Source organism: Schistocerca americana, chromosome 2 (assembly GCF_021461395.2).
Source record: "Schistocerca americana isolate TAMUIC-IGC-003095 chromosome 2, iqSchAmer2.1, whole genome shotgun sequence".
Lineage (NCBI taxonomy): Eukaryota > Metazoa > Arthropoda > Insecta > Orthoptera > Acrididae > Schistocerca > Schistocerca americana.
The window spans coordinates 670,232,867-670,259,571 of NC_060120.1; the positions used below are offsets into that span (position 1 = coordinate 670,232,867).

Consider the following 26,705-nt stretch of genomic DNA (forward strand, 5'->3'; position numbering starts at 1 on the left):
CTATGAAGAAAAGTGCGTAGCTGGATTAATACTTATCTTTAATCAATCATTGTGGTACATCGCTCTTGACTATACACAGGAGACTTTAATTACAATCACTGTAAGGCTAATGGCGCCTTGCTAGTTCGTAGCCATTAACTTAGCTGAAGGCTATTCTGTCTCTCGGCTAATGAGAGAGAAAGGCTTCGTACATCTAGTCGCTAGCTAGGTCTTCGTACAACTGGGGGCGAGTGCTTGTTCGTATCACGAGACCTGCCTTGTGGTGGCGCTAGGTCTGCGATTACACAGTGGTGACACGCGGGTCCGACATGTACTAAATGGACCGCGGCCGATTTAATCTACCACCTAGCAAGTGTGGTGTCTGGCGGTGACACCACATTCCTCCCCCGCAAATCGGCGAACGGTCGTGAGATAAGGCTTCCGCCCGCCGTGGGGAGGACCCCATGTTGACGCATGCGATGAGGTGGGGAGCCTAACAACAGGCGAGGCTGTGCCACCCGCACCCGGCCATTCGGTCCGAGGGGAGCTAGGAAACGCCTGAAAACCTAGTCCAGGGTGCACGTCAACATGCGGGGTATGCGCCCGTAAAGAGACAGGAGGGGCCGAAGGGTCGACCTCCATTGCGTCGGGGTAGTCGACGCGCGATGACGTCATGTGGTCCGGAGCGGGCGGGAGTTCCATGGCGGAGGACAGCTGGTCACGGGAAGCGATCGGCGGCGCGTGACCCTGGGAGGCGCTTGGCGGCTGCAGCGAAGCGTCGAATGCGGGCGGCGCCGGCCGGAGTACCGGCGGCTGCGGCGGCGGCGGCGGCGGCGGCTGCTGCTGCGGCGGCGCGTCGCCATGGGGCAAAATGGAAGGCATCGTCGGTAACACCTGGGGATGAGGCGAGCCAGTAGATGGGTCCCCAGGGCGCTGACCGGACGGCACCGTCGCTGAAAGCAGACGGGGAGCGGCAGAACCCGTGCGACGACAGAGGCGCAGCTGATTGAGATGCCGGCGCACCTCACCAGAGGCCCCCAAAACCAAATACATCGCGCGGCCGAGGCAGCGAAGAATGCGCCCTGCGAGCCAACGCCGTGAACCTCGATAGTTGCGATAAAATACAACGTCGCCTGGAGCAAAAGCAGGAGTCTGCCGCTGCACAGGAACCTGATGCGGCGGATGCAGCAAAGACATCAAGGTGCGATGAGGACGACCGTGGAGCAACTCAGCCGGCGAGCGACCATCTCGGGGCTGAGAACGATACGAAGACAAAAAGAGCAACAATGCGTCCTCCCGAGAATGCGACTCTTTCAATTTCAACATCTGTGACTTGAAAGTCCGGACCAATCGTTCAGCGGCACCGTTTGACGGAGGCGAAAACAGCGCGGATGTCAGATGTTGAATACCATTGGCCTGGCAGAATGACAAATTCTGCAGACATGAATTGTGGGCCATTGTCGGAAACAATAGTCTGCGGAAGACCTTCAATGCAAAAGATAGCAGACAACGCTTGGATGGTGGCGGAGGACATCGTGGAAGACATCCGGACAACAAAAGGAAAATTACTGAAGGCATCGATCAGAACCAACCATCGAGCATTCCAGAATGGACCAGCAAAATCAATGTGCAAGCGTTGCCAAGGGGAAGTGGCTTTTGGCCACGCAAAGACTTTCCGCGGCGGCGCGGATTGTTGTTCGGCACACGCCATGCAAGAAGAACACATATTCGTAATCGCAGCATCTATTCCGAACCAAGTACAGTGCAGACGAGCAAGTTGTTTCGTTCGCACTATACCCCAATGTCCATGGTGAAGAAGCCGTAAAACAGAGGACTGTAACGAACGTGGGACCACGAGCCTGAGTGTCCTTGGTTCCATTCCGGCGCGAAGCAAAGGGCCTGGAATGATCAAGAGTGTCTGATCTGAGCTTTTTCTGGCAAATACTTTGAACATGTCCTTTCCTATTACAGAAAAAGCAAATAGCTTGGCGTGACGGGCAATGTTCACGCGAATGTCTAGTAGCACACCGCGGGCATGATTTCACTGCATTTGTGGGCTGGCGCGGCACACATGGCTTAAAGCGCGGCGGCAGCTGCGCTTGTTTGCGCGAGGGCAGTTGACCGGGCCGCGCAGCTCGCCTGGCGGGCCGGTTAATGTTACACACTGCTGGCGAAGTTTCAAAAGATTCCTGAGCACAGTCAAGAGTGTCTTGTCTATCTAATATGTCGATCACTTGTTGAAGGGAGGGATTAACTAGTTTCAATATTTGCTCCCGTATGCGAACATCAGAAACGTTTTGTGCAATTGCATCACGTACCATTGTATCTGAATAAGAAAGACCACAGTCACAGTCAAAGGCACAGTCCCTAGTAAGTCCTTGCAATGTTGCTACCCACTCCCTATTAGTTTGACCGGCCGTACGTTTTGTACGAAAAAACGTATACCGCTTTGCAACCACATTAACTGTTTCTTTGAAATAGACATCTAAAGCAGACAAAATTTCCTCGTAGGACAGAGTTGCTACGTCGCGTCGGGGAAACAATTTCACTATCACACGGTAGGTGGACACACCGACACAAGAAAGCAAAAACGGCTGCCGCTCATTACCTTGAATTCTGTAGGCGGCGAGGTGGAAGGCGAATTGACGGGACCACTCTTGCCAGGACTCGTGGGTGGCATCAAAGGGTCGGAATTGAGGTGCAACAGCATGTTGTGGCTGCGGTAGCGATGAAGCGGCGGCGGCCGCATCGGTGTGCAACGCACGTTGACCCTGGACGAGCTGTCCAAGAGCATCCAATAACGCTTGCGTCTGCTGATTCTGCAAGCGATAAAATTGGGACAGTACATCTGGCGAAGCCATGACACAAGTAAATGTAAGCAATCAGAAAGAATACTTTAAATCGTCGCCAATCTGTAGTGACGTAACAAGACTGTTACGCCACTTGAGGTAGCCGATTGAAAGGCACGCGTACACACACACGCCGACGGGTGTCAAGTACTGGAACAGGCAACGTAATTAATGCTATGAAGAAAAGTGCGTAGCTGGACTAATACTTATCTTTAATCAATCATTGTGGTACATCGCTCTTGACTATACACAGGAGACTTTAATTACAATCACTGTAAGGCTAATGGCGCCTTGCTAGTTCGTAGCCATTAACTTAGCTGAAGGCTATTCTGTCTCTCAGCTAATGAGAGAGAAAGGCTTCGTACATCTAGTCGCTAGCTAGGTCTTCGTACAACTGGGGGCGAGTGCTTGTTCGTATCACGAGACCTGCCTTGTGGTGGCGCTAGGTCTGCGATTACACAGTGGCGACACGCGGGTCCGACATGTACTAAATGGACCGCGGCCGATTTAATCTACCACCTAGCAAGTGTGGTGTCTGGCGGTGACACCACAAAAAGAAGCCCACAGCAAAAGAATGAAAGAAGTTTGGGCACAAAGAAAGGCAAATGCACGCCACTAAGTACTTTACATAGTCCTAATGGGCTCATTTGCATGTAATAACTTGAGACGCATTTGAGATATTTATTGGCAGTTTGCTTTTAAAAGTATGGTCACTCAAAATGTTTTGTGTGTTTGATTGCGGCAGTTTGCACCACGTCCGCATGCGCATAACTACTTTGTTTACGTAAATGCGCGTTAGTAGTCATGTGGACTGCACAGTAAAAGATGTTCTGTGTGTTATGCCACAACGTCCTCGCGACGTGATCTTTCAACAAGATGGCGCACCTTGCCGTTTTGCGAACATTACGAGGGACTGCTTGGATCATGAGTTCCCAGATCACTGGATTGAGAGGGGTAATCCTTCGTCTGTTTGGCCGCCTTCTGCCCGGACGTTACGCCATTTGATTTTTCTTTGTGGGGCTTCATCAAACGTGACTACACCAGTTCGTGATCTGCCAGATCTGCGTTGTTGCAGCCATTGCAAATGTTACGCCTGCAGTGCTACAAAACACTTGGAGAGAAGTGGAATACAGATTATATGCCTTTAGTGCCACTAATGGAGAACATGCTGGGTGTGTAAAAAAACATTTTGGTTTATCATTTTTGTAAAAAAACACATATCGTCAATAAATATCTCAATTCCTTCTCAAGTTATTACATTGTATTTAGCCAGGACACACTGTATTTCAAAATGTACCTCATAAACTCTGTTCACACTAAATTCTTTCCTTACTTTAATTTCTATTTTTGAATTTGAGAACGGACATTAACGTACGCCACCGCCGGGAAAATATCGCGCGCTGTGCAGTTCACAAAATTATTGCAAACTAATGGTCAGCAATTGTACACATCGTATTTTTATTTGAATTGAACAATTAAGGGAAAATATGCAACACCAAGGAGTTGGGCGACATAAACGAAAGTTCTTGGTTAAATTAAGTATTTACTTTATTCAACTCTTACCTAAAAGAAAATAATGTAAAAATGAAATTCCACAAAATAAAAGTGTAAGGAAACATCAGAAAATTTTTTAAAGAAATGTGAATATCGTCAGAAGACACATACATCTGAGGCATCTTAGAAAAGCCATCTTGATTTTAGAAGCAGACGCGAATTAGGCAGCTTAATGCCAGGCTAAGCCGCGCGGAGTGGATGCGCGGTTTGAGGCGCCATGTCACGAATTGCGCGGCCCCTCCCGCCGGAGGTTCGAGTCCTCCCTCGGGCATGAGTGTGTCTCTTGTTACTTTAAGGTAGTTTATGTAGTGTGCAAGTCTAGCGACCGATGACCTCAGCAGTTTGGTGCCTTAGAACTCACACACATTTGAGCATTTTTTGAGCAAGGCTAAAAACAGCGAACTAATGAAAATAAACTGCGTCATATGTCAAAAGGTGTTAAATAAATCGTATCGTTGTCCCTACGTGGACGACTGTAACAACAAAAAGCAAACGATAAAAACCAGATCAGGGCCCTACCATGCTAGATGTCCAGAAAGGTTTACTCTTAATGCAAATGGTAAATTATCAGAAAATGCAATAGACACATCTCTGGCATACCTAATTAATGTTTTCTAATATAACGTCTATCAAACATGATACAACAAGATGTATTACCTACGAGATATTTTTACAACTTCTTAAATACGTTGTGATTTGCTGCAATGTTAAACTAATGTCTCTTGATGGCTTTGCTATTAAGAAAATGCTACAGACATTAATGTTATTAGTTACTTTAGGAGCAGCCTAGTTCGCTACATGTTCGCTTCACTCAAGTTAATATCATAATTGATATTATGGAAGGAACAGAAAAAGTCAAGGGAAGGAAAAAAAAATTACAAGGTGAATACAGGCAAAACAGAAGGTACTAAGGCATGTTAATACTTCTTCATTATTATTACTGTTACTGTTATTACTCATTAGTGTGGTCAGAAAATGACAATGATCCTCTATTTGTAGGTCACAGAAGAGTCACTTTTGAGGCACATCAAAAGTTTTGGAAAACATCAAGATTACTAAGAAAACCTATGTGTCTTTGAGTCCTGTTGACTGAGAGCAAATACAGTAACATTTCAGAATCTTGAGTGTGAAAATGTTTTAAACATAACATTTGAAAACATAATTTTAACTCTTTTATTTCATTTATCTATTATTGCCATACCATTTGTTCTACTTACTTTTTGTACCGAATAGCTTTAACATTGTATTTATGTGACTAAATATGCCTAAGGGTGATCTTCTGTTAATAATGTATAGTATTTAGTGAATAAGATATTATTTTTGGGTTAGCTTTATACTTTTAAAGCTGCCCTCTTTCCATTCCACGATATGAACATCACAGATCATAATACAAACCTCATGTTCTAGTTGAAGGGCTTGAGTAATTTATACATTGTTATTAATGTCTATGAATGTGAATGTGTTATAATTAAGAATTTTAATGCCATTTATTAAAATTGCTATACTGGTACAATATTTTCCACTATATTTATGGATTGACTACCATAAGCCCTAATATAATTTAAAATTGACATAAAAACGGGATGAATAACTTTCTGCAGCTTCCAGTAATTGTTTAATTGTGAATATTGCATCATCTAAGATTTTGCTTTTTGAATCGAATTTTTTTTCTTTCTATATTATGTTTTCTGGCATTTGGAGCAATTTTAATTTAATTATAGATTTGTATTACTTTGTTGGTGGTATTCAATATTGATATAATTTTCATACAATTTTCAGTTGTCTGTCTTATGTTTATTAATTATTTTACCGACTCTCCAGACATCATGATTTTTACCAGAGCCCTAGATGTCTTTCAACAGTTGTACAAATCTTTTTTTCCATTTTCAACCTGCATATTTTATGAGTTAAATGTTGAGTTATCATCAGAAAACTTTTCCATTTTTACATTTTTTCTTGACATTCTCCAAAACAAACATAGATATTCTGTGAAAGTCACCATTCTCCTTACCACATGTGACACAACTTCCCTTCATTAACAAGCGCCTGTTTGTAACAATTGTTTAAATCTTTATTAAATATAATATTTTTTGTTTGATCTATTGTTCCATATATATTCATGCAAGTAATGCATCAGTGTGTTTAGAGAATTTCAGTTTTCAATGTTTTCTAGTCTTCTTCTCACCTGTTTGGTCCTTGTAATGCTGTTAACCATCTCCAGGAAAAAAAAGTCCAATATTTGACTAGTACAGGAGCTATTTCTTAAATTTATCACTTTCTTTCATTTCATAAGTCCTTTTTCAGATTTTCATTTTGAATTCAATATCATTTCTGCATCACATTCTAAAAAATATATTTTTTCAGGAAAAACGGAATCAGTTATTCTTGGAAAGGTCTTTCAATAGTTTCCCATTTCAATTTACTGACTTTTCATCATGTGATCCAATTAGTTTAAGCATTACTACCTTTATGGTTCTAACATTTACAAGGCCTGTTATCATTAAAGATTCTCATTTACTAACTGCTGTTTATTGTTTCTTGTAGTTGTTTTTAAAATAATTCTTTCCCTCCTCATCCTTGAACTAACACATAACCTACAATATCTTGTTTTATTTTGATTTTCATAGGAGTTGTTAATTCACCATTATAACAGTACTTTAGAATTTTTATTTCAGTCTTCTGAGTGATAGTACTCATACAGCCCTCTTACTTTTTCTTCACTCTGGACTAAATAAATATCTATTCATCTACTTCACGAGAGTATTTGACTTTTTTTGATACTGTTAGTTTTTGTCTTCCCTTAACTTCAGTCAGTTTTGAGTTAATTCTTCTGGTCATATATGTTCAACTATAGATTATCTAAAAAGTTTTTGCCCATTGCTGTTTCATCTGGCGTTTTGCCCCTTCGACTTTGTGAGAGATATCCCAGTAAAGGCAAGTGGCCTACATTTGTGAAATCCACTGATGGAACTTTCATCTCAATGCCTGCATATAGACAATAGTATCCCACAATGAGGTCAATGGTATCAAGAGTACAGGGGTATGTACACTGATGAGTCAGAACATTGCAGTCAGAACTTTGTAACCACCAACCCAATAGTCGGTATGTCCACCCTTGGGTCGGATAATAGCGACGACACGTCGCGGCTTGGATGCAGTGAGGCCTTGGTAGATCGCTGGAGAGATTTGGCACAATATTTGCAAACACAAGTCACTGAGGAGTGCGGGGAGTGGGGGCAGAAACGGGGGGGGGGGGGGGGGTGATGAACGACGACGCCTCGTTCAATCACATCCCAGATGTGTCTGGATAGGTTCAGATGTGGTGAGTAGGGGTACTAGTACATAAATTGGAACTCGTCACTGTTTTCCTCGAACCACTCCATCACACTCCTGGCCTTGCGACACGGCGCATTATCTTGTTGAGAAATGCCAGTGTAGTCAGGAAACATGATCGTCATGAATGGATGTACATGGTCTGCAACTGGTGCAAAATACTCCGTGGCCATCTTGGAGCCTTTCACAGCTTCACTGGACTTTTTTTTTGGTCATCAGTCTACTGACTGGTTTGATGCGGCCCGCCACGAATTCCTTTCCTGTGCTAACCTCTTCATCTCAGAGTAGCACTTGCAACCTACGTCCTCAATTATTTGCTTGACGTATTCCAATCTCTGTCTTCCTCTACAGTTTTTGCCCTCTACAGCTCCTTCTAGTACCATGGAAGTCATTCCCTCATGTCTTAGCAGATGTCCTATCATCCTGTCTCTTCTCCTTATCAGTGTTTTCCACATATTCCTTTCCTCTCCGATTCTGCGTAGAACCTCCTCATTCCTTACCTTATCAGTCCACCTAATTTTCAACATTCGTCTATAGCAGCACATCTCAAATGCTTCGATTCTCTTCTGCTCCGGTTTTCGCATAGTCCATGTTTCACTACCATACAATGCTGTACTCCAGACGTACATCCTCAGAAATTTCTTCCTCAAATTAAGGCCGGTATTTGATATTAGTAGACTTCTCTTGGCCAGAAATGCCTTTTTTGCCATAGCGAGTCTGCTTTTGATGTCCTCCTTGCTCCGTCCGTCATTGGTTATTTTACTGCCTAGGTAGCAGAATTCCTTAACTTCATTGACTTCGTGACCATCAATCCTGATGTTAAGTTTCTCGCTGTTCTCATTTCTACTACTTCTCATTACCTTCGTCTTTCTCCGATTTACTCTCAAACCATACTATGTACTCATTAGACTGTTCATTCCGTTCAGCAGATCATTTAATTTTTCTTCACTTTCACTCAGGATAGCAATGTCATCAGCGAATCGTATCATTGATATCCTTTCACCTTGTATTTTAATTCCACTCCTGAACCTTTCTTTTATTTCCATCATTGCTTCCTCGATGTACAGATTGAAGAGTAGGGGCGAAAGGCTACAGCCTTGTCTTACACCCTTCTTAATACGAACACTTCGTTCTTGATCGTCCACTCTTATTATTCCCTCTTGGTTGTTGTACATATTGTATATGACCCGCCTCTCCCTATAGCTTACCCCTACTTTTTTCAGAATCTCGAACAGCTTGCACCATTTTATATTGTCGAACGCTTTTTCCAGGTCGACAAATCCTATGAAAGTGTCTTGATTTTTCTTTAGCCTTGCTTCCATTATTAGCCGTAACGTCAGAATTGCCTCTCTCGTCCCTTTACTTTTCCTAAAGCCAAACTGATCGTCACCTAGCGCATTCTCAATTTTCTTTTCCAGTCTTTTGTATATTATTCTTGTAAGCAGCTTCGATGCATGAGCTGTTAAGCTGATTGTGCGATAATTCTCGCACTTGTCAGCTCTTGCCGTCTTCGGAATTGTGTGGATGATGCTTTTCCGAAAGTCAGATGGTATATCGCCAGACTCATACATTCTACACACCACCGTGAAGAGTCGTTTTGTTGCCACTTCCCCCAATGATTTCAGAAATTCTGATGGAATGTTATCTATCCCTTCTGCCTTATTTGGCCGTAAGTCTTCCAAAGCTCTTTTAAATTCCGATTCTAATACTGGATCCCCTATCTCTTCTAAATCGACTCCTGTTTCTTCTTCTATCACATCAGACAAATCTTCACCCTCATAGAGACTTTCAATCTATTCTTTCCACCTGTCTGCTCTCTCCTCTGCATTTAACAGTGGAATTACCGTTGCACTCTTAATGTTACCACCGTTGCTTTTAATGTCACCAAAGGTTGTTTTGACTTTCCTGTATGCTGAGTCTGTCCTTCCGACAATCATATCTTTTTCGATGTCTTCACATTTTTCCTGCAGCCATTTCGTCTTAGCTTCCCTGCACTTCCTATTTATTTCATTCCTCAGCGACTTGTATTTCTGTATTCCTGATTTTCCCGGAACATGTTTGTACTTCCTCCTTTCATCAATCAACTGAAATATTTCATCTGTTACCCATGATTTCTTCGCAGCTACCTTCTTTGTACCTATGTTTTCCTTCCCAACTTCTGTGATGGCCCTTTTTAGAGATGTCCATTCCTCTTCAACTGTACTGCCTACTGCGCTGTTCCTTATTGCTGTATCTATAGCGTTAGAGAACTTCAAACGTATCTCGTCATTCCTTAGTACTTACACTTCTTTGCGTATTGATTCTTCCTGACTAATGTCTTGAACTTCAGCCTACTCTTCATCACTACTATATTGTGATCTGAGTCTGTATCTGCTCCTGGGTACGCCTTACAATCCAGTATCTGATTTCGGAATCTCTGTCTGACCATGATGTAATCTAATTGAAATCTTCCCGTATCTCCCGGCCTTTTCCAAGTATACCTCCTCCTCTTGTGATTCTTAAACAGGGTATTCGTTATTACTAGCTGAAACGTGTTACAGAACTCAATTAGTCTTTCTCCTCTTTCATTCCTTGTTCCAAGCCCATATTCTCCTGTAACCTTTTCTTCTACTCCTTCCCCTACAACTGCATTCCAGTCGCCCATGACTATTAGATTTTCGTCCCCCTTTACATACTGCATTACCCTTTCAGTATCCTCATACACTTTCTCTATCTGTTCATCTTCAGCTTGCGACGTCGGCATGTATACCTGAACTATCGTTGTCCGTGTTGGTCTGCTGTCGATTCTGATTAGAACAACCCGGTCATTGAACTGTTCACAGTAACACACCCTCTGCCCTACCTTCCTGTTCATAACGAATCCTACACCTGTTGTACCATTTTCTGCTGCTGTTGATATTACCCCATACTCATCTGACCAGAAATCCTTGTCTTCCTTCCACTTCACTTCACTGACCCCTACTATATCTAGATTGAGCCTTTGCATTTCCCTTTTCAGATTTTCTAGTTTCCCTACCACGTTCAAGCTTCTGACATTCCACGCCCCGACTCGTAGAACGTTATCCTTTCGTTGATTATTCAATCTTTTTCTCATGGTAACCTCCCCCTTGGCAGTCCCCTCCCGGAGATCCGAATGGGGGACTATTCCAGAATCTTTTGCCAATGGAGAGATCATCATGACACTTCTTCAATTACAGGCCACATGTCCTGTGGATACACATTACGTGTCTTTAATGCAGTGGTTTCCATTGCCTTCTGCATCCTCATGTCGTTGATCATTGCTGATTCTTCCGCCTTTAGGGGCAATTTCCCACCCCTAGGACAGGAGAGTGCCCTGAACCTCTATCCGCTCCTCCGCCCTCTTTGACAAGGCCGTTGGCAGAATGAGGCTGACTTCTTACGCCGGAAGTCTTCGGCCGCCAATGCTGATTATTTATCGAAATTTAGGCAGTGGCGGGGATCGAACCCGGGACCGAAGACGTTTTGATTATGAATCAAAGACGCTACGCCTAGACCACGGGTACCTACACCACTGGACCTATGGATGCCCATATGATTGTTCCCCAGAACGTAATGGAGCCGCCGCCAGTTTGTCACCGTCCTGCAGTACAGATGTCAAGGAGCTGTTCCCCTGGACGACGACGAATTCGACCACTCCCATCGGCATGATGAAGAATGTATCAGGATTCATCAGACCATGCGACACTCTGCCGCTGCGCCAACATCCAGTGGAAAGTCAAGTACCCATTTCAGCTGCAGTTGCCGATGTCGTGGCATTAACATTGGCATATGCATAGTTCGTCGTCTGCGGAGGCCCATGTTAGGAGTGTTCGGTGCAGTGCGTGCCCACACTTCTACTCTGGCCAGCATTAAAGTCTGATGTTGGTTCCACCACAGTTCGCCGCCTCTCCTGTTTTACCAGTCTGCCTAGCCTACGACGTCCGACACCTCTAATGAGGGGTGGGGACTCAACCGCGCGACGTCTGGACGTGGTTTCACCTTTGTTTCGCCACGTGTTGAAGACACTCACCACAGCACTCCTTGAACACCCGACAAGTCGTGCAGTTTCCAAAATGCTCGTACCGAGCCTCCGTTCCATTACAATCTGCACTCAGTCAAAATCAGATGGATCGTGCGCCTTCCCCATTCCACACACGGACAGTACATTCACTGATTCTACATGCACCGTGCGTATGTCTGACTAGCAGTCATTCCACGCCAGGTGACGCTGCTATCGCCCGGACAGGTGGTCATAATGTTCTGGCTATCAGTGCATATCCTTCCCCATGGTCGGAGAAGCAGGCTAAGCAAAAGCCAATTTCCTGTGAGGCTGTGGGAACATGTCGCTATTCAAAACGCCCCAGAAAGAAACCAACTGTCTCGACGAAGTGTAGAACATACTGAAAAATGCTGTTCTCGTAGAAGGACGTAGTATTTATGCCTTTGCGTTGGACATGTAAACACAGGAAATAAATAGATGAAGTTGAAAAAAGGATGTTCTCTTTACTTGTGACTTATGATCTTCAGACAAGTTGAATTTCAAGTCGTGATCGCTACCACAAGTTTATGCCTTTGCGTTGGACACGTAAACACAGTAAATAAATGGAAAAAGTAGAAAAAAGGATGCTCTCTTCACTTGTGACTTATGATCTTCAGACAAGCTGAATTTCAAGTCGTGATCGCTGCCACGAGTGCTATGAGCTGCTTAGTATGCATCCCTTTTCCCGAAGCTCATATGCTTAATATGCAATAACAGCTTTTTATTCTTCTTCTCCTTCCTCTTATTCTTTTAAGAAATGGAACATCTCCTGCAACGAACAACTCTGCATCTAGTAGGCATCAATAACACAGCATCCCGATCGTGGAAATTAAAAAAGCCTATGACCACGAATCTCATTCGGGCTCCACTGCTAAGTGATACCATTCAGCTACATCCATCTGCTTTCTATCTCACTAACCTTACATCCACCTGCTTCCTATCTCACTAACCGGCCAGCATGATTTACAGTAAATACCGTCCACTTTCACGTCTTTCACGAAACTCGCGTTTTTCCTGACGATTCATTCTATCAACGCTCATTTACCTTCTGTAGACAGCTGTAGTCCCGAAACCAATACCTTCCGTAGAACTCTACGATGTGTTGATGACGCTGACTTCCTCGCCGTCCATCCCACCTGCAAAACTCTCAGCTGCGCGCAGACCTCAAAACCTTCAATTCCTCATGTAATTAAGGGTACCTAACCATCAACGCTGCTGTAGGTCAGGCAATAATCATGAGGGATAATAAAAGAACTTTCCGCTTCCGAAACTTCTAAACATAAGGATACATAGCCGCAGGATTTAACTCATTAAAAGACTAAAAGGTTATGTCTTTATGTCTAATACCCGCTCAAAAATCAACTGTGTATTCTTACACATCACGCAAACGATAACCCATAACGGGTTAGAATTGCTAACCGGCAGAACATTACCATCATCTGCTGTCACAGAGTCCCATGCTCACCTACACCGTTGTTACTTGACTCTATTTTCTTCTGAGGTCTTACCCCCCACTGAAACTTTAATGACACAGACTACAGCTTGCGTTCCATCAACAACAACCCTGCTCCAACGACAGCGTTTATAAGTTCACAAAATCTCTATGCCTCCATAAATACCTAGAACATATTTCTGTCCTCACACCTCACTATACCACCCATCCATGTGAACATCGACCAGCTGCCAAACCTCTGCCATCACGTCTTCCCATCTTTAATCTATACACCCTCTACTCCCTTTACAAAAATAAGTTTGACACACCGCCTCGCACTAACTAGATTGCACAGTTATTACTTAAAGTTATTAAGTCTATAGACAACAATCCACATTACTCTCGCTAATCAATCTCCAGAAATCTTCAGGCTAATCATCAGACCCTTCCCGCAAACACATCGCATTCTATTTGCAAATGGTATCCTGCTCAATCCCATATCCACACCCTTTATCCTCCGACGTGATTTGTTAGGACAATCATCGCAGTCATCTCTGTATCATACAGAAATAATCGACGTTATCAAAAGCCAGTACTGTTTCATGGTCTTTTTCTCTATTTATGTGCTTCTCACTGTTTTGGAAGGGAAGGCTGAATGAAGACACGGAGTCATGCAGCTGCAAACCGCTTTTGAAAAAAGATTTTAAAAAATCAAGCAAACAGCTAGATACAAACATTGTGCAATCGGATGCGTGTCTGCAATATCTTGCCGACAACACCTAACAGAATAAACAAAGTGGTTACTTAATAAATAACAATGTGAAACTAACGCACGATTACAGAGTTGTTTTTCAGTAGTTACCAATGCAGATGTAAATCTCTCTTTTTTACGTTAACTGTCATTTGTATTCAAGATGTAGTACTCTCGTCGAACCTAGCAAGCTGGCCTTTTGCATTCTGCAAAGGAAGGGTCGATATATTGAGTCGCCGCCCGTTTGCTAAAGGCGGAGACGATGGCCTTGGCCTTTCGCGCAGCTACAGATTTCGCGGTTACCGAATATTGGGGCTAGCATAGCAATATATCACAACTGATTGCCTTAGCAGCCAGCTGACTTGTGACAACAAAACTGACTGTGAGATCAGTGCTACTACTGCGTAACAGTTGCGATGGTTTTTACTACGTAGACCAATCTATTCACTGTCACGAATGGTGATGAAGATGATGAAATGATGGGGACAACACAAACAGCCAGTCCCCGGGCAGAGAGAATTCCAAACCCGGTCTGGAATCGACCCCGACACCCAGAGGCAGAACTCTAGCCACTGGACCACAAGCTGCGGACAGAATCAAATATTCACGGTGATGACAGTCGGCAGAGTTCGCTTGCATACCAGGAACTCCACACATAAGATACCAAATGAAGACCCAGAAGCCTTAAAGAAGCATCGCTGGTGGGCGTGCTACACGGTAATTAGAAAATGCTTCTGACTTCCCCAGCGGCCATAGCACCTGACTATGCGAGTAATTAGTGATCAAAAGTATCCAGACACCTGGCTGAAAAAGACTTACAAGTTCGTGGTGCCCTGCATCGCTAATGCTGGAATTCAGTATGGTGTTGGCCCACCCTTAGTCTTGGTGACAGCTTCCACTCTCGCAGGCATACGTTCAGTCAGGTGCTGGAAGGTTTCTTGGGGAATGGCAGCCCATTCTTCACGGAGTGCTGCACTGAGGAGAGGTATCGATGTCGGTCGGTCAGGCCTGGCACGAAGTCGGCGTTCCAAAGCATCCCAAAGGTGTTCCATAGGATTCATGTCAGGACTCTGTGCTGGCCAGTCCATTACAGGGGCGTTATTGTCGTGTAACCACTCCGTCACAGACCGTGCATTATGAACAGGTACTCAATCGTATTGAAAGATGCAATCGCCATCCTCGAACTGCTCTTTAACAGTGGGAAGCAAAATGTGCTTAAAACATCAATGTAGGCTTGTGCTGTGATAGTGCCACGCAACAGAACAAGGGTAGCAAGCCCCCTGCATGAAAAACACGACGACACCATAGCACCATAGCCTCCGAATTTTACTGTTGGCACTACACACGCTGGCAGATGACGTTCACCGGGCATTTGCCATACCCACAAAAAAATGGTTCAAATGGCTCTGAGCACTATGGGACTTAACATCTGTGGTCATCAGTCCCCTAGAACTTAGAACTACTTAAACCTAGCTAACCTAAGGACATCACACACATCCATGCCCGAGGCAGGATTCGAACCTGCGACCGGAGTGGCCGAGCGGTTAAAGGCGCTACAGTCTGGAACCGCACGACCGCTACGGTCGCAGGTTCGAATTCTGCCTCGGGCATGGATGTGTGTGATGTCCTTAGGTTAGTTAGGTTTAAGTAGTTCTAAGTTCTAGGGGACTTATGACCACAGCAGTTGAGTCCCATAGTGCTCAGAGCCATTTGAATCATTTGAACCTGCGACCGTAGCAGTCGCGCGGTTCCGGACTGCGCGCCTAGAACCGTGAGACCACCGCGGCCGGCGCCATACCCACATCCTGTTATCGGATCGCCACATTGTGCACCGTGAAACGTCACTCCACACATCGTTTTTCCACTGTTGAATCGTCTAATGTTTACGCTCCTTACACCAAGCGAAGGCCTTTACCGGCGTGAAGTGTGGCTTACGAGCAGTCGCTCGACCATGAAATCCAAGTTTTCTCACCTCCCGCCTAACTGTCATAGTACTTGTAATGGATCCCGATGCAGTTTGTAATTTCTGTGTGATGGTTTGGATAGATGTCTGCCTATTACACATTACCATCCTCTTCAGCTGTCGGCGGTCTCTGTCAGTCAACATACGAGGTCGGCCTGCACGCTTTTGTGCTGTACGTGTCCCGTCATGTTTCCACTTCACTATCACATAGGGGACAGTGGACCTAGGGATGTTCAGGAGTGTGGAAATCTCGGGTACAGACGTAAGACACAAAGTGACAGCCAATCACCTGACCACGTTCGAAGTCCGCGAGTTCCACGGAACGCCCCAATCTGCTCTCTCACGATGAATGAGCGTTTGCCCCTTGCGGGGCAGGTCCGGCCGCCTTGGTGCAGGTCTTATTACATTCGACGCCACTTTTGGCGACCTGCGCGCCGGATGGGGATGAAATGATGATGACGACAGCACAACACCCAGTCCCTGACCGGAGAAAATCCCCGACCCAGCCGGGAATCGAACCCAGGCCCGTCGGACGGCAATCCGTCACGCTGACAGCTATCGGGGCGGACCTCTCTCACGATGTCTAATGACTATTGAGGTCGCTGATACGGAGTACCTGGCAGTAGGCGGCTGCACAATGCACCTAATATGAAAAACAATTGTTTTTGGGGGTGTCCGGATACTTTTGATCACATAGTGTATAGTAATGATGTGACTACGAAACTAAAAATTACAAAAAAATGTGTAAAGAATATTGACTCTCAAAACTAATGACAGCCAACAAAATTCAGAGAACGTTACGAGAGTGGGTCCACAAATGGGTCGAGTACGTACTCTATCTGATCAAACGTGACGGGGCGCCCCTTTGTAATGTGGAACTGATCACTAGATGTCACGTGATGCGGATCCGCTAGTATAAAAGGAGACGGGGAGTGTTGTGTTGTCAGTAGAGAAGCATTAACAGCACAGTGGGTCGTTCCGGAGAGCTCAGTAATTTCGGACGTGGGCTATTCAATGAATGCCACCTAACTGACCCATCTGGGACATTTAAACTCTTCTAAAGCTGTCCAAGTCGACTGTTGGTGACGGGATTGTGAAGAGAAAACGCGATGGAGCAACCACAGCTAAACCGAGACCAGACAGACCTTATGTACTGAAAGACAGGTACGTCGAACAATAGGGTCGGTTGTTGTAAAAAATGAGCGTAAGGAGTCACTCGTAAGCTTCAAAGCGCAACCAGCAAACTATTTTGCAATGAGTGTCAGTAATAACAGTGGAGTACAATGGTCGAGCGCCTCCTTATAAGCTACACTTTTGTGTAGTCAACGCGACGATTGAGATGGTGTAAAGAGTGACTCGAAACTACTGGAATGATGAATCACGTTTACTCAGTGATTACCACAAATCATTATCACCAGTTACTGGAATTGTACTGCATACTGGATTTCTCCGCTAACGCTGCTGTGTTTACGAATCGACCAGCCTTTTTTTCCGGATTCCCCTCCTGTGCCAACCTCTTCATCTAAGAGTAGCTCTTGCAGCCTACGTCCTCAATTATTTGCTGGATTTATTCCAGTCTCTGTCTTCCCCTACAGCTTTTACTTTCTACTGCTCCCTCTAGTATAATGGAATTAATTCCCTGATGGCTTAACAGATGTCCTATCATCCTGTCTTCTCTTCTTGTCAGTGTTTTCCGCGAATCCCCTTTCTCTCCGATTCTGCTCAGAAGCTCCTCATTCATTGCGCTATCAGTCCACCTAATTTTCAGATTCGTCTCAGCGAATCATCACTGAGACATAGCATGGCGTTGTGTACGGCTCTCCTGCAAGCGTCAATTCTACACTCCTGGAAATTGAAATAAGAACACCGTGAATTCATTGTCCCAGGAAGGGGAAACTTTATTGACACATTCCTGGGGTCAGATACATCACATGATCACACTGACAGAACCACAGGCACATAGACACAGGCAACAGAGCATGCACAATGTCGGCACTAGTACAGTGTATATCCACCTTTCGCAGCAATGCAGGCTGCTATTCTCCCATGGAGACGATCGTAGAGATGCTGGATGTAGTCCTGTGGAACGGCTTGCCATGCCATTTCCACCTGGCGCCTCAGTTGGACCAGCGTTTGTGCTGGACGAGCAGACCGCGTGAGACGACGCTTCATCCAGTGCCAAACATGCTCAATGGGGGACAGATCCGGAGATCTTGCTGGCCAGGGTAGTTGACTTACACCTTCTAGAGCACGTTGGGTGGCACGGGATACATGCGGACGTGCATTGTCCTGTTGGAACAGCAAGTTCCCTTGCCGGTCTAGGAATGGTAGAACGATGGGTTCGATGACGGTTTGGATGTACCGTGCACTATTCAGTGTCCCCTCGACGATCACCAGTGGTGTACGGCCAGTGTAGGAGATCGCTCCCCACACCATGATGCCGGGTGTTGGCCCTGTGTGCCTCGGTCGTATGCAGTCCTGATTGTGGCGCTCACCTGCACGGCGCCAAACACGCATACGACCATCATTGGCACCAAGGCAGAAGCGACTCTCATCGCTGAAGACGACACGTCTCCATTCGTCCCTCCATTCACGCCTGTCGCGACACCACTGGAGGCGGGCTGCACGATGTTGGGGCGTGAGCGGAAGACGGCCTAACGGTGTGCGGGACCGTAGCCCAGCTTCATGGAGACGGTTGCGAATGGTCCTCGCCGATACCCCAGGAGCAACAGTGTCCCTAATTTGCTGGGAAGTGGCGGTGCGGTCCCCTACGGCACTGCGTAGGATCCTACGGTCTTGGCGTGCATCCGTGCGTCGCTGCGGTCCGGTCCCAGGTCGACGGGCACGTGCACCTTCCGCCGACCACTGGCGACAACATCGATGTACTGTGGAGACCTCACGCCCCACGTGTTGAGCAATTCGGCGGTACGTCCACCCGGCCTCCCGCATGCCCACTATACGCCCTCGCTCAAAGTCCGTCAACTGCACATACGGTTCACGTCCACGCTGTCGCGGCATGCTACCAGTGTTAAAGACTGCGATGGAGCTCCGTATGCCACGGCAAACTGGCTGACACTGACGGCGGCGGTGCACAAATGCTGCGCAGCTAGCGCCATTCGACGGCCAACACCGCGGTTCCTGGTATGTCCGCTGTGCCGTGCGTGTGATCATTGCTTGTACAGCCCTCTCGCAGTGTCCGGAGCAAGTATGGTGGGTCTGACACACCGGTGTCAATGTGTCCTTTTTTCCATTTCCAAGAGTGTATATTTGCATGACAACACTAGCAGCAGTCTAAATGTACATATAGTATTCAGGGTGATTTTTCCCACATAGTACAAACTGTAGGGATTGATCGACGAGAGGGTACGGAACAAAAAAGGTCTAATGAACTTATGTCCGTAAATGCATGATTTCCATGCTAGAGACCATTTACTCAATCATACCTTGTTACAGAGACTGCAGTCTAATATGCGCTGTACCAGCAGCCAAAACTACAGAATGCATCGCTTCCTCCTAGAGGGTGGTACTGTTTCTCATACATCATGTCCTAGTCAGTTTTGTCACTGGTTTCTTTACCAGGCAACCACGATTCCGGGGTTTGTGTTATCCATCCTGTTAACAGACGAGGCCACCATTAAGTGGAGTGGTATCTTCAATTTTCGTAAGCCATCTGTGGGGCAGTATGCAGAACCCTCATAATATGGTGACAGCGAATCATCAGCATCGGTGCAGCTGGAATCTGTGGGACGGGATAATTGGCGATCGCATTTTGAAACCAGTCTTTTTTCCATGTCGCCTAACAGTCCGGAACTATTGGCGTTTAATGCAGGTGACTTTGCTTCTCCTGCTGGAAGAAGTGCCATTCATGATTCGAAGGGTTACGTGACTGCTATATGACGCTGCTCCAGCCCACCTCGCAGTTAACGTCTGGACGCATCTCAATCGTGTATTCCCTGGTCGATGGATCGGACGAGGAGGTCCAGTTGCATGGCCTGTTCGTTTACCGGATCTCAAACCGTGTGATTTGTGGTTATGATAACATCTCAAAAGTATCATGTATGCAGGACCCATTCCAGACGTGGAGACACTGGAGCAGCTTATTCATGCTGCCTTTGTTCGGATGGTTATGAGACCATCTCAGAAGAGCCCATTCCAGATGCGGAAACGCTGCAACAGCATATTTATGCTGCCTTGACACTGTTCGTATGTAGCGTGACCGATGTGAACGTGTGAGACAGAAGATGCGTCGAGGCACATGGAAACCGTTTTCAACACCTACTGTAACTGTGGCTGCATGGTACAGCGCGTATTAGACCGCAGTCTCCGTAAGAACATAGACTGAATAAATGGTCTCTAGCATGGAATCCATGCATTTGCAGACGTAAGTATCCTCTCATAGATCAATCCCTAGAGATTGTACATGATTGAAAAATCACCCTGCATACTCTGCAAGCCACTGTGTGGTGCATGGCGGAGATTATCTCGTACCATTTTCTTTCCTGGCCCACTCGCGAATGACGTGAGGGAAAAACGACTATGTATTCGCATCCGTACGAGCCCTAATTTGTCTTGTCTTCGTAGTACTTACGTGAAATTCCATCGGCTGCAGAAGAATCTTTTGCAGTAAGCTGCAAATGTCGGTTCCCTAAATTTTCTCAATAGTGTTTTGTGAAAAAAAACGTCGTCTTCCCGCCAGAGATTCCAATTTGAATTCACGAAACATCTCTGTAATAATAGTGTGCTGATGGAACCTACGGCAATAAATGTAGCAGCACACCCCTGGATTGCTTCAGTATCTTCCTTTAATACGACCTGGTGGAGATCCCACTAGCCTGGTACAGTCGAATTACGACACATGCTGGTTGACCGTTCTTCTCCTTAGAAGTGGCCCAATACGATCTTCTCAGGAACACACTACAATGAAATGCGTTTTCTGAATGAGAAATTGTCTGCCGTAACTACTGGAGTTCGACAAAGATATGAAAATGTGCTTGGACATAAACGTATATGTTAGCGAAGCCTCCAGATTGCTCTGTTGCATATGGCCACAGACGGACCTGTGCAATGTCCTCAATACGTTGCAAGTGTCAGTCGTGCTGAAAACAGTGTTCTGTGCAGTCGTAAGTATGTTATTTCGGCGCTAGGGGACTTCTAACGTAGACAAATTGTTGGTGCTTGTATGTTGGTTGCTTCTGTAACCAAGGTAGCGGAAGTATTTGGCGTTTCTAGAGGCACCGTATCGAAGATTTATATAGGGATAGCGGAAAACATCATGCGCTAGGTTACAACGCGGACGAAAGTGTGTGCTGAGAGTTCGTAAAGGATGGTCGTTGATGAGAATTTTGACGAAAAATAAGAAGACGACAGCTGCAAAAGGCACCGCATAAGTAAATGTCGCACTCGTGAACACTGTCAGCGTTGGAAAAACACGAAGGGAGCTCCATAAGCGAAGAATTGCGCGACAAGTTGGAATTCCAGAACCATACATCAGTGACAGAAGCGCCTGTACAAGGAAAACGTGGTGCCAAAGCCATAAAATTTGGACTATGGAACAATGGAAGAATGTCATTTGGTCGGATGACTCTTGTTTCACACTGCTTCTAACTTCTGGCCGAGTTTACATCCCAAGAGCGGAACACAGTGGGGGTTCGGTGATGATGTTGGCAGCCATACGGTGGTATTCCTTCAGCCCCTTGGTTACTCTGGAAGGCAGCGATATTGCCAAGGATTATATGACAATTTTGGCTGATGAGGTCCACCGCATGCTACAATGTTTCGTCCCTAACGGTGATGCGGCGTTCCAAGGCAACAGAGCACCTATTCACACAGCTCGCATCGTCCAGGACTGGTTTTGTGAGCACGAGTACGAATTTTCGCATCTGCCCTGGCCGCTACAGTCACCAGATCTCAATATTATTGAGCCTTTGTGGCATCCTTGGAGAGAAGAATGTTTGATCGTTATCCACTGTACACTATCACCGTTTCCTGAACTTTCCACTGTTTTGCACTAAGAATAGTATAACATTCCCGTTTGAAAGATACACGACCTGAATAAAAAAAACTTTTCGAGTTTGCATCTGCGTCAAGTAACTAAAATTACACATCTTTCGGCCAAGCAGTCGTTGGCCGTTGTCAAGTGATATGACTGCCAGTGGGCTGTTAGTACGCCCCACAAATACACTAACTGCCATCTGAGACGTCACTGGCGTTCGTGGCATCTCCATATATGGGCATACGTTGACTCGGCGTTCGATGCGCCAGCTTCAGCCGCACAGTCGCTGGATCACACCCCGCAATGAGCTGCAGGCCACTGTCTCCATTGAGTGTGTTATCGGTGATCTTTGTTTCGATGGCTTGTTTCATTACACAATCCCAGAAGCCGTCAGTGCGAGCCGCAACAGAGGTTTCGTAAAATTTTATCTAGTGACCGTTTTCTAAAGCATGCTCAGCTAAATCGGATTTATCGGGGTAGGCTAGGCGATAAAACATCTTGTGCTTCTTCCTGCGTTGTCCCACAGTGCGTACTGTTCGCCCGATGTAGGACTGGCCACACTCGCAAGATAATCTTGCACATCCCACGTGTTCTGAGTCCTGCTGCGTCTTTAACTGTTCTCAGTGAGTGACGGATTTTTATCGGAGGCCTGAAGATGCCTTTGGTCCTGTGACTTTTCAGCAGGCGGATTACCTTGTCCAGCACGGAGCCACAGAACGGCAAGAAAGCAAGTGTCTTCTCCTGCTCATCGTCGATGGTCTCACTATGATTTTTGCTTGAAATCACTTCAATTATTTCATGAACGTTATAGTTGTTGTCCCTCAAAATCTTGCGTAGGTGGTTCAGCTCATAAAGCACGTTATCAGTATCTGATATTATTCTTGCACGATGCGCCAGCGTGTGTAACACAGTGCGCTTCTGTGCTGAGTGACGGTGCCTGATGGCGCTCAAGTACAGATCGGTGTGGGTACGTTTTCTATAGACGCAGTGGCCAAGGCAACCACTTCGTTTGCTGCGAACGACGACGTCGAGGAACCGCAACGCATTGTCTTTTTCTAATTTTGTAATTTTAACCACTTGACGAGGCTGGAAACCCGAGAACTTTTTGCTCAAAGTTACCGCCACGACAGTCTGCATTCTTGCATACAGGACCTTATACAGGGTGTTCCCGTTAGACCGTGCAAAAATGTAACAGGACATACAGAATGCTCCAATGAGGAATTTGAGGTAGGGAACCTGGGTTTGGGGAAGCCAGCTTAAGCAGATATGGAAGTATACTGATCTACTGTTTTCTCTAGCATTATTGTTTCCGAGCTTATTTACAACTGACATGCGTACAAGTTTACACATAATGTGCTGTTTATTTAAATGTACATTTTTTATTTCCTGCGAGGAAACGAGGGGGACTAGTCTGGTTACTAAAAAGTATTTCCCGGCCGCTGGACTGGAAGGGGAGGTCCTATTCCACGGCCTGCGAGGTCACCTGACCCGAACCCTCTAGATTATTTCCTGTGGGGTATCTTAAAAGTCACTTGGGTACGAGACCGCAGTGGATACGGAGGTGGAATTAGATGCAGAATTGTAGCTCCCTGTGATGTGATTAGAAACACAACAGACATGCTTGCATTGACGTTGATCGCCGTCAGTTTCACCACATGTTGTAAGATACAGTCCAAATAGTACGTTCATTGGGTCAGTGATGGTATTTGGGAGTTCACTGTAGCCGATGTAAATGAATACTAACACAGTAGTGTGATTTTATTCCTATTATCTCCTTAAGTTGGCTTCTCCGACCCCGGTTCCCTATCTCAAATTGTTCAGCGGAGCACCTCTATGTCCTGTTGAAGTTTTGCATGCACTTACGGGAAGACCTAGTATATCCATTCCGAGACTAGGTGTTTTGAAGGCCGGTGGTTTTCCTACACCGCATTAGACGTCGTGATATGTTATGTTCATGGTGTTTCCACGTTTTTGTCCAACCATATACTTTGGGCTCTTGCACTGAAATGCTAATTATTTGTCTACCCAAGCACGTAATGCACTCCGTGCCAGTTTGACGTTTGCTGCATGTTGCATCTAGTATTAATTATTATGGCCGTGAGTGTGTATTCATTTCGTGTCAGTGAAATTACACCGAAGAGCCAAAGAAACAGGTTCACCTGCCTAATATCGTGTAGGGCCCCTGCGAGCACGCGGAAATGACGCAACAGGACGTGGTATGGACACGACTAATGTCTGAAGTAGTGCTGCATGGAATTGACACAATGAATCCTGCAGGGCTGTCCACAAATCCGTAAGAGTACGAGAGGGTGGAGATCTCTTCTGAATAGCACGTTGAAAGCCATCCCAGATATGCTCAATAATGTTCATGTCTGGTGAGTCTGGTGGCCGGGGGAAGTGTTTAAACTCTGAAGAGTGTTCCTGGAGCCACTCTGGAGCAATTCTGGACGCGTGGGGTGTCGCATTGTCCTGCTGGAACTGCCCAAGTCCGTCGGAATGCTCAGTATACGTGAATGGATACAGGTAATCATATAGGATGCTTACGTACGTGTCAGCTGTCAGAGTCGTATCTAGACGTACCAGGGGCCCCGTATCACTCAAACTGCAAACGCTCCACACCATTACAGAATCTCCAGCAGCTTGAACACTCACTTGCTGCCATGCAGAGTCCGTGGATTGGTGAGGTTGTCTCCATACCTTTACACGTCCATCCGCTCGATACAATTTGAAACGAGACTCGTCCGATCAGGCAACAGGCAACATGTTTCCAGTCATTAACATGTCGGTGTTGACGGGTCCAAGCTTGGCGTAAACCTTGGTGTCGTGCAGTCATCAAGGGTACACGAGTGGGCCTTCGGCTCCGAAAGCCCATATCGATGATATTTCGTAGAATGGTTCGCACGCTGACACTTGTTGATGGCCCAGCATTGAAATCTGCAGCAATTTGCGGAAGGGTTGCACTTCTGTTACATTGAACGATTCTCTTGAGTCGTCGTTGGTCCCGTTCTTGCAGTGTCTTTTTCCGGCCGCAGTGGTGTAGGAAATTTGATATTTTATCGGATTCCTGATACTGACGGTACACTCGTGAAACTGTCATACCGGAGAATACCCACTCCATCCCTCCCTCGAAGATGCTGTGTCCCATTGCTCGTCGCCGACTATAACACCACGTTCAGACTCACTTATATCTTGATAACCTGCCGTTGTAGCAGCAGTAACCTATGTAACAACTGCGCCAGATACTTGTTGTCTTGTACAGGGTGGTCCATTGATAGTGACCGGGCCAAATATCTCACGAAACAAGCGTCAAACGAAAAATCTACAAAGAATGAAACTTGTGTAGCTTGAAGGGGGAAACCAGATGGCGCTATGGTTGGCCCGCTAGATGGCGCTGCCATAGGTCAAACGGATATCAACTGCGTTTTTTTTTTAATAGGAACCCCCAATTTTTATTACATATTCGTGTAGTACGTAAAGAAATATGAATGTTTTAGTTGGACCACTTTTTTCGCTTTGTGATAGATGGCGCTGTAATAGTCACAAACATATGGCTCACAATTTTAGCCGAACAGTTGGTAACAGGTAGGTTTCTTAACTTAAATACGGAACGTAGGTACGTTTCAACATTTTATTTCGGTTGTTCCAATGTGATACATGTACCTTTGTGAACTTTTCATTTCTGAGAACGCATGCTGTTACAGTGTGATTGCCTGTAAATACCACATTAATGCAATAAATGCTCAAAATGATGTCCGTCAACCTCAATGCATTTGGCAATACGTGTAACGACATTCCTCTCAACAGTGGGTAGTTCGCCTTCCGTAATGGTTCAAATGGCTCGGAGCACTATGGGACTCAACTTCTGAGGTCATTAGTCCCCTAGAACTTAGAACTAGTTAAACCTAACTAAGCTAAGGACATCACAAACATCCATGCCCGAGGCAGGATTCGAACCTGCGACCGTAGCGGTCTTGCGGTTCCAGACTGCAGCGCCTTTAACCGCACGGCCACTTCGGCCGGCCTTCCGTAATGTTCGCACATGCATTGGCAATGCGCTGACGCATGTTGTCAGGCGTTGTCGGTGGATTATGATAGCAAACATCTTACTACTTTCCCCACAGAAAGAAATCCGAGGACGTCAGATCCGGTGAACATGCGGGCCAGGTCGTGGTTGACGTTTCACATATGGCTGAACACTTTCTGTTTCCTTAAATAGCGTAACTATCCGGCGAACGGTCCGGACACTTGGATGATGTCGTCCAGGATATCGAACAGCATACATAGCACACGCCCGTTGGGCATTTTGACCACAATAGCCATACATCAACACGATATCAACCTTTTCCACGATTGGTAAATGGTCCATTTTAACACGGGTAACGTATCACGAAACAAATACCGTCCGCACTGGCGGAATGTTACGTGATACCACGTACTTATACGTTTTGTGACTATTACAGCGCCATCTATCCCAAAGCGAAAAAAGTGGTCCAATTGAAACATTCATATTTCTTTACGTACTACACGAATATGTAATAAAAATGGGGATTCCTATTTAAAAAAACACAGTTGATATCCGTTTGACCTATGGCAGCGGTATCTAGCGGGCCAACCGTAGCGCCATCTGGTTTCCCCCTTCAAGCTAGACAAGTTTCGTTCTTTGTAGTTTTTTCGTTTGACGCTTATTTCGTGAGATACTTGGCCCGGTCACGATCAATGGACCACCCTGTATACGCTTTGTGGATCGTAGCGTCGTATTGTGCCTATTTACATATTTGTGTATTTGAATACGCGTGTCTGCGCCAGTTTCTTT

At 45.7% G+C, this 26,705-nt stretch overlaps 1 protein-coding gene across 1 annotated transcript in view; it reads left to right on the forward strand.

Annotated features, from left to right (window-relative positions):
* LOC124594320 overlaps window positions 1–26,705 on the forward strand; it is a 292,174-nt gene that overhangs the window by 265,084 nt on the left and 385 nt on the right. The window lies entirely within an intron of this gene.